Source organism: Tamandua tetradactyla, chromosome 22 (assembly GCF_023851605.1).
Source record: "Tamandua tetradactyla isolate mTamTet1 chromosome 22, mTamTet1.pri, whole genome shotgun sequence".
NCBI classification, from domain to species: domain Eukaryota; kingdom Metazoa; phylum Chordata; class Mammalia; order Pilosa; family Myrmecophagidae; genus Tamandua; species Tamandua tetradactyla.
In genome coordinates, this window is record NC_135348.1 from 42,186,456 (window position 1) to 42,195,338 (window position 8,883).

The 8,883-nt window shown below is 38.9% G+C and overlaps 1 pseudogene; it reads left to right on the plus strand.

Annotated features, from left to right (window-relative positions):
• Positions 1-6,424: 6,424 nt before the first annotated feature.
• Positions 6,425-7,830, plus strand: LOC143666351 (elongation factor 1-gamma pseudogene; annotated as a pseudogene).
• The last annotated feature ends 1,053 nt before the right edge of the window (positions 7,831-8,883 follow it).

Below are 8,883 nucleotides of genomic sequence, written 5' to 3' on the forward strand. Positions count from 1 at the left end.
TTTCATGAAAGACTTGAGAGGCTACCAGAAGACAACACATCTCCTTTCTCAAAGTTTAGTTGTTGGGAGAACATAAAAATATTGTGTGACTTCTGTGATATAAAATACAATAAAAATATAATCAAAACATGATATTAAGTTCCCATCCCAATCAAGATGGCTGAGTGAGGAATTTTAGTGCTCCATACCTACACAGAAACTTTGAACAACCAGCAAGAACTGGCAGAAACATCTTCCTTAAAACTCCAGAAAACAGTTAAAAGCCTGTAGTCACAGATCAAGAGTTGGAGAAAGGGAAAGCCTATTTCAAAGTGGTAGAATCTTGTGGTGCAGGGGCTGGTCCTTTCCCAGCTATCAGAAGCTCAGCATGGAGCCACCCTGCACTTCCATTGGGATCCCTGGTCCTGGTGCCAGTTCTAGAGGGAGAAAATGAACCCTCCTGCACATACTGGGAGCATGGATGTCTGGCACAATCTATCTGATGATGCCTAGGGGACACATTACCCAAAAACATGTCCTACCTGTAGAGGACAGCTCATAGGGCTCTACTTCTGCAAGAAACTTCTGAAATTTAATGACAGATGAATATATATATCTCCAAGATGTTCAATGAGCTCTAAGCAGATAAACCCCCAAACACTCACACCATGCATATTATAATCAAGCTAAAAATGCCAAACATTAAGAGAGGACTCTGAAAGATGCAAGAGAAAGGCCACCTGTCACATACAAGGGAGCCTCGCTAAGATTAAGTCTCACGTTTTCATCAGAAATCATGGAGGCAAGAAAGCAGGGGGAAGACATATTTAAAGTGCTGAAAGCAAAAACTACCAACCAAGAATTCTGTATATGGCAAAGTTATTTTTCAAAGATGAGGGAGGAATTAAGGCAATCCCAGATAAACAAAGGTTGAAAGACATCACCAGCGATAGACTGGCACTACAAGAAATGCCAAAGGAGTTCTGCAGGTTGAAAGGAAAGAACACCAGGCAACTGTATATAATTCATTCTGGCAGGAGTAGAGCACTTCCACCAAGAAAGAGTTGACAATTTGTCTACTGTTCTTCTGCAAGTTGTGTTCAACTTGGTGAAATCCTTTTAAAAATATTTATTTGCTAAATGTTGACCTTTGGGAATAGTTTAAGCTCCCCGTATCCTTTCTACTCATCTCTAAAATTTGGATAACATCAATAGGTTCCTAGAGTTCTGGTGATGATAAATGAGTTTATATAGGTAAAGAACGGAGAACAATGCCTGTCATCTATGACAGTCAGCATTTTAGATACTCCAATAGCTCTTGTTTTTGGTTGTGGTTGCTTCAGCTTTTTAAATGGCCAACCAGACAAGCTGACATTTTTAAACTGGAAGATAATTTTTAAGGAATGGGGTTTAGCCCATTCTTTTTAATAGACCCCCAAAACATTTACTTCTGTGAGTAGTGGGAACACTGATTTCCTAGATTATCAAGTACTCTTTAATCTTTATGCAATTCTCTTGCTAACTACTTGAAACAATCTTTTTTCTGCATCCTTAATTCAAAAAGACAAAGACAACCCCTTCAGTAGATAAGCAGGACTCCCATATTTGGTTTCCTTTCCTAGTATATTTGTAGATCTTACAATGCACATAGCATGGGTTTCCTGGCACACATGCTTAAATGTAATCTTGTATCCCTTATGAGATTCAGCTACAAAATGAAAGCCAAAGTAAAACTAAAATACTCTGTGCTTCTTGTTAAATGATGTTTAATCTCTGATAAATTATGCACTATTGGAGTAAGAGCAGTTACAAAACAGCTGAACTGATTTCCAGTTTGTTGCCTGTAGCCAGAAAGTCTTACATTTTTGCCCAAATTCTAATTTTCCTTACTGACACCCTGAATGTATAAATTGAAGTGCCTTGTTTTGGATTAATACTACATGGTAATCTTGATTGATGGTGCCTAAGACTCTCACTTGATATATCCAGCTTTCTAAGGAAATGTCTAGCTCCTCCACTAATTAATATCCAGAAATACTAGTAAAAAGCTTTCATTATGGTGTGGCATAGGGTGGTTCCATTTACAGACATTGGAATTGGCAAGGCAAAAGCAAGCTTTGATATACAAGCTTCTCAGATTTTTTGAACTTTTCTATTTTGACCCAAGAGAGAACTGGCATTTCAAGTGTTTTCTGTTTCCTTATGAAATCCATATCGTCCTTAGTTTTGTTTATCATTATTAATAACCATATATTCCACTTACTGAGGGCCAAATATGTGTCAAGCATAGAATCAAGTGCCCTACTTAGATTTAACTTAAAATAATCTAACAACTTTAAAACCAAAGAGCATAAAAATATACATCATAACGATAGTACATGCCAGTGTTGGATTCAGAATGCGGCTTTTCTGACTACGAAACTGCACACTTAACCTTCTGAAAACTGCATTCCTATGTCTATGCATGCCTCTAAGTAGTGTGGGGAGCAGCAAGCACTAAGCTTTGTGGATAAGGAATGAATAACAAGCCATCTCTCTCATGTGAGAACCGCAGCTCTGTAGGCATACTGAGAAAAATGTATTAATTTAGCAGTACGGTTTCCAGGGCTATAGGGCCAGAAAAATGTGGTATCTCCAAGGTGTTTTGAGGAAAGTATTTAAATATTTGCAGGAAGGGTAAGGAAATGAGAGCAAACAACTAATACATGTTGAACTGAAATTGATTTATTTAAAACATGAGTCCTTCACATACATGTTGAAGGTCTATTTAGGGACTTATAATACCGGCGTTTTAGTATTGCTGCTACTTACTTCAGGATACAATTTCCGGTTGACATCATTATTTTTTTATGGCAGAACTCTTCCCTTGAATATTCCTCTTTTTTTCTTCTTCCACTTTCTATTTTCTCTGAAGGATTGGAACTCACTTCTTTGGAACTGCCTTTTCTTAAAATTATAATTCTTAGTTCTTTCATCCTGTTACTTTCAATTATCACTGGGGGAAAAGTATTCTGCAAGCCAGTTGGCTCCTTTTTGTGTTGCAGAGAAAAGCTACATCTGCTTTTTGGATTAAATCATGCTTATAAAACCATGCCTATTTGGTTGACAAGGGGAAAAAAGTATAATTTACATGTTTTCATTATTCTTGTTTTAGTAGACTTTGGAGCTTTAATTCACCCTAAGTTTACCCTTGAAAAAATACTGAAAATTTCTATCTGATGGTTCTTGGCCAGCTGTTTTCTTTTAGACTGGCAGCATGATGTTTGCCAGAGTTAAGACCACTAAAACGTCCCTATTGGAACCTAAATACCATTTGCTCCACGTGCTTGTTCTTTTGGCATAAAATTAGTTTTAATAAATACTCATAAAAAACAAAAGTTAATTCGGAAAGTATAATTTAAGTGCTTGCTCCATGCATGGCTCAGTGGCTGATGCTGTGACAAAATAAGACATTTACCTTGTCCACGGTGTCCAGGACGTGTCTCGGCGGGAGGGAAGGGGTGGTGGAGCATGAGAAAATTCTCACAGTAGTGATGAAACAAGATCACAGGAATCTATAATTCAGTCTACAAAAGAAAAATATACATGCAGAGTATCACTGCAAAATGAGTTCAGACGAAGGAGAAAATGTGTGTGGCTGAAATGCATTAGAAAAGGTTTCCTGGAAGAAGAGCTATTAAGGTCGAAACTTAAAAATGGATAGAAATTATAAGTGGAAAGGAACATCCCTTTATATAAAATGTGAGAAAAAAAACAATGTGTCCCTTTAAGGCTTTACCACTATAAAGTCATAAACTATGTGACCAAGAAACTAGAACTTGATTACTTCTGATTTCTTGAATTCATAAAGAATGATTTAATTATTTAGTTAAGTACTTAAAGTTTTATTTAAAAAATTACTATTTTGAATAGAAAAGATGGGTGAGTTTCTTATTTCAATATAGAAAGAACGCTTATAGCAGCTTGTGTTTACACGGTTAATGTTTAAAGTTGTGTCTTGTAAAAGCTTTCAAAGACTTCACTCAGAGTTCTTTCTGAAGGTTTATATCCTAATGACCTGCATATCCTCATTTTCTTTATAACTATGGTGTCTTGTGAGATTGAGTATCAAGCTAAGGAAAAGAACAAGAGTAAATACTAAAAGGGACTCAAATCTAAGTAATATTATTGGTCAAAGAGAAGTGTCAAGGGCCCAGCATGGGCTTCAGTACTGAACATTTTTAGCAGCAACCTGGACATTTTATATTTTATTGTATTATTTCTGGAGTTTAGGTACTGAGGTATCTGTTCCTTAAGCTTCTATCCATACAGTGTTATGAGAGAGTTCCTTGAATTCCAGGAGAGAGAAAGACAGAAAGAGAAGGAAGTAATAAAATAAAGGAAAGAAAGGAAAAAAGAAAGAAAGGAAGGAAGGAAAGAAAGAATAAACAAAGAGAAACAAAGAAAGGAGGGAAGGAGGAAGGAAGGAGTGAAGGAAGAAGAAAAAAAAAGAAAAACTGTCCTTTCTCGGTCTGTGCAAATTGGCCTGTTCAGTGCTCTCCTTCAGAGCTTAGGTATCCTAACAATAAATTTAGAGAATAGCCCAAAGGCAAATTTAGTGCCCTCCCCAGTCTTTTCTAAAAATTTGTCTTATCTTTATCATGTATGTGTGTGTGCATGTGTATGTGTGCGTGTTCGTGTGTGTGTGTGTGTATGTGTGTGTGTGTGTATGTATGGTGGCCCTAGGAATTGCCCCATTTACATGGATCCAAACAGCCCCCTTTCCTCAGGAAGCCACACTCCTGCCAGCCCCCACCTGCTTACCATACGAGTCTGGGCTCCAGGCAGCTGCCAGTGACTGCTCTCCCACAGCATTTTGTGGGGAACCCTGAGCTGCCTTCTGCAGACAGGGCAGATTCTGGCAAGGCCAGCCCGTGACACATATCCTGGTTCAGCCTTCCAGGCTGCCTCCAGCCAGACTGGTATAAATGACCAGGCCCTCTGTGCGTGCCCCAGGTTGGCTATGGAAGCAGGGCCAAGGACCGAGGCCTGTGCTGGAGTCCAGTGCAGCACGTCGATGAGCCAGGAGAGCCGGATGACGGGGCCAGCTCAGAGCACAAGTAGGCTCGACACTGTGTTTGAGTCGCTCTTTCTCTTGACCTGGTCTTTATGCTGTTCCGGCAAACCTCTGACCGCCTGGAGGAGCTTTGAGAAAGACGGTTCTGCCCCCTCTTGCTTGCTGCATAGAGCTCCTTGTGGGGACTGAGCCCTGCGGTAGCCTCTTCCACCCTCTGGGACTGGAACCAGGCACACATCTGTGGTAGCTTCCGAAATGAGTCTCTGCTCTCAATAATCATTGACTTCATGACACACACAACATTATATATGTAATATTATGTATAAATAAGTAAATATACTGTGATACATATATGAAAGTATGAAAGGGTGGGCAGGAAGTATTCCATGTGAATATCATATAAATACACTGAGTTTGAATTAATTTGATGCTGTTTTACTTTACTTCTGCCATAAACTAAGCAGAATATAATATGCATTATGGAACGTGAAGAGTGTTGTTAAATATCAGGCTCTTGAGTTTTAAGCAAGCCTGCCATCTTGTATTCTTTAACTCTGATGTGAGTGTTCACATGTCTGACTTAGAAGCCATAAAATATTTTAAAGACCTACAACTAGCAAGGATAAAAATTACTAGGGCAATCAATTCTTAGCCTTGAGGGCATTAACTGCTTTCCAGATGGCTTGGAGGAAAATACACTCTGTGGTGCATTATTAGGTGAAGTAGAGAGATTTTATGCCTTTTTCTACAACAACTTGGCAATGGCAACTTTTTTTTTAATGGCAACTTTTAAATCAAAATAGTTAAATAAATAGCCCTTGGTTTACTATGTTTGCCAATTCTAACATACAATTTTCAGTTTATACAAAATAGAGATCAATTAAAAACCATAGTTTCATAGCTTTCACAAAAATGTATGAAATGAATATTACTCTAAGAAGTGTTAAACAATATTTATTTGTCAATATAATTTTAACAGAAAATTATCATAATTATTTGTGAAGTTTACAAGTAAAAATAATCAAATTAACTCTCCCTTTCTTAAGCACTGATGTATATATGTGTGTATATATATATATATATATTTTTTTTTATTTTATTTTTTTCTTTTTTTGTTTTTCATGGACAGGAACTGGGAATTGAATCTGGGTCTCCGGCATGGCAGGCGAGAAATCTGCCTGCTGAGCCACTGTGGCCCACCACTGATATATTTTTGAAGATATTGAAATCAAGAAGCAGTTTGATATTTGCTGGTAAGAACAAAATGCAAAATGTAAAATTGAAGGTTCTGCAGTGTTGATTGGACTTCAGTAATGATATTTGACTCAGAATTTAATTAGTGAACCAACAAGTTACAGTGTTAAGAATAAAAAAGAGCTTTCTCTGCGGAATCACCATGGCGGCTGGGACCCTGTACACATATCTGGAAAACTGGAGGGCCTTCAAGGCCCTCATTGCTGCTCAGTACAGCGGGGCTTAGGTCTGCATGCTTTCCGCACCACCCCACTTCCACTTTGGCCAAACCAACCGCACTCCTGAATTTCTTCGCAAATTTCCTGCCGGCAAGTTTCCAGCATTTGAGGGTGACGATGGATTCTGTGTGTTTGAGAGCAATGCCATCGCCTACTATGTGAGCAATGAGGAGCTGCGGGGAAGAACTCCAGAGGCAGCAGCCCAGGTGGTGCAGTGGGTGAGCTTTGCTGACAGCGACATAGTCCCCCCTGCCAGTACTTGGGTGTTCCCCACCTTGGGCATCATGCATCACAACAAACAGGCCACAGAGAACGCAAAGGAGGAGGTAAGGCGAATCCTGGGGATGCTGGATGCTCACTTGAAGACAAGGACTTTTCTGGTGGGTGAACGTGTGACCCTGGCTGACATCACAGTTGTCTGCACCCTGTTGTGGCTCTACAAACAGGTCCTTGAGCCTTCTTTTCGCCAGGCCTTCCCCAATACCAATTGCTGGTTCCTCACCTGCATTAAGAGCCCCAGTTCCGGGCTGTGTTGGGGGAGGTGAAACTCTGTGCGAAGATGGCCCAATTTGATGCTAAGAAGTTTGCAGAGAGCCAGCCTAAAAAGGACACCCCATGGAAAGAGAAAACCCCATGGGAGGAGAAGCAGAAGCCCCAGGCTGAGCGGAAAGAGGAGAAAAAGGCAGCTACTCCTGCTCCTGAGGAGGAGATGGATGAGTGTGAGCAGGCGCTGGCTGCTGAGCCAAAGGCCAAAGATCCCTTTGCTCACTTGCCCAAGAGTACCTTTGTGTTGGATGAATTTAAGCGCAAGTATTCCAATGAGGACACAATTACGGTGGTGCTGCCGCATTTCTGGGAGCACTTTGATAAGGATGACTGGTCCCTGTGGTATTCTGAGTGCCGCTTCCCTGAAGAGCTCACCCAGACCTTCATGAGCTGCAACCTCATCAGTGGAATGTTCCAGCGATTGGACAAGCTGAGGAAGAATGCCTTTGCCAGTGTCATCCTCTTTGGAACCAACAACAGCAGTTCCATTTCTGGAGTGTGGGTCTTCCGAGGCCAGGAGCTTGCCTTTCCGCTGAGTCCAGATTGGCAGGTGGACTATGAGTCATACACATGGAGGAAGCTGGATCCTGGCAGCGAGGAGACCCAGACGCTGGTCCGAGAGTACTTTTCCTGGCAGGGGGCCTTCCAGCATGTGGGCAAAGCCTTCAATCAGGGCAAGATCTTCAAGTGAACATCTCTTGCCATCGCCTAGCTGCCTGCACCTGCCCTTCAGGGAGATGGGGGTCATTAAAGGAAACTGAACATTGAAAAAAAAAAAAAGAATAAAAAAGAACTGCCTATAGAAATATGGTTTTCTCATCTCAAGCTTTGGCATGCATCATAATCACCTGTGGAGTTTATTAAAAATAAAGAACATGGAGCCTTCCCAGGTGCTTGACGTCATTGAAACTTATTATAAGATCAACTTCTTAATTCTTCATATTTTTAAAAAAAATACTTGTGATACTTATTTTGATAATACTCCAGTAGTATAAATAATACCTAAATTTTTAAAACAATTTATAATACAAAATTTTGAGTATTTTGTGTTTAAATGGATAACATAGTTTGTAGATAAAATTAAAGAGCATTAGCATCTTACTGGCATTGGATCTTCTTCTTAATGGGTATGGTATATTTCCCCACATATTTAAGTCTTTCTTTAATTCCTCCCAGTAACATTATATAGTTTTCAATGCAGAGTGTTTGCACATCTCATTATTACTAAGCATTTTATACTTTTGACAATTATTGTGAAGGTATTTTTAAATTTTATTTTCCAGTTTTTCCTACTGGGATATGAAATAAAACTGATTTTTTTTTACTCCAAAGTGAATCTGGGAACTGCATACCAGCAAATATCTGTATAACTTTTCATAGCAATACTGTTCGTAACAGCAAAAACTGCAGGTACCTAAAGCTGCAATCTACTTTAAAATGACTAAATAAAACTTGATATTAAATCATTGAAAATAAGCCACAACTACATACATCATGAATTTAGAAACACATGTGTAATTAAAAGGCTAATTCTAGAAGATTAATATAATCGTCATTGCAGAACAGGTGAGGAACTAATTGAATTGGTAATATTTTCATCTTAAAATGGATAGCATTGTATGGGTGTTTATCATTATGCCTTTTGACAAATGTATATATCACCTATTAGTCCGCACCAAATATTATAGTTAATGTTAAGGACTAAAATAATGTTATATGGATAAAAAAGAACTGTATTGCAAAACGACTCATATTATTTGTATTTAATAATAAGTTCAACAAATGTAATAATAATAATAATTATTATTATTGTTAATGTACCAGGAACTA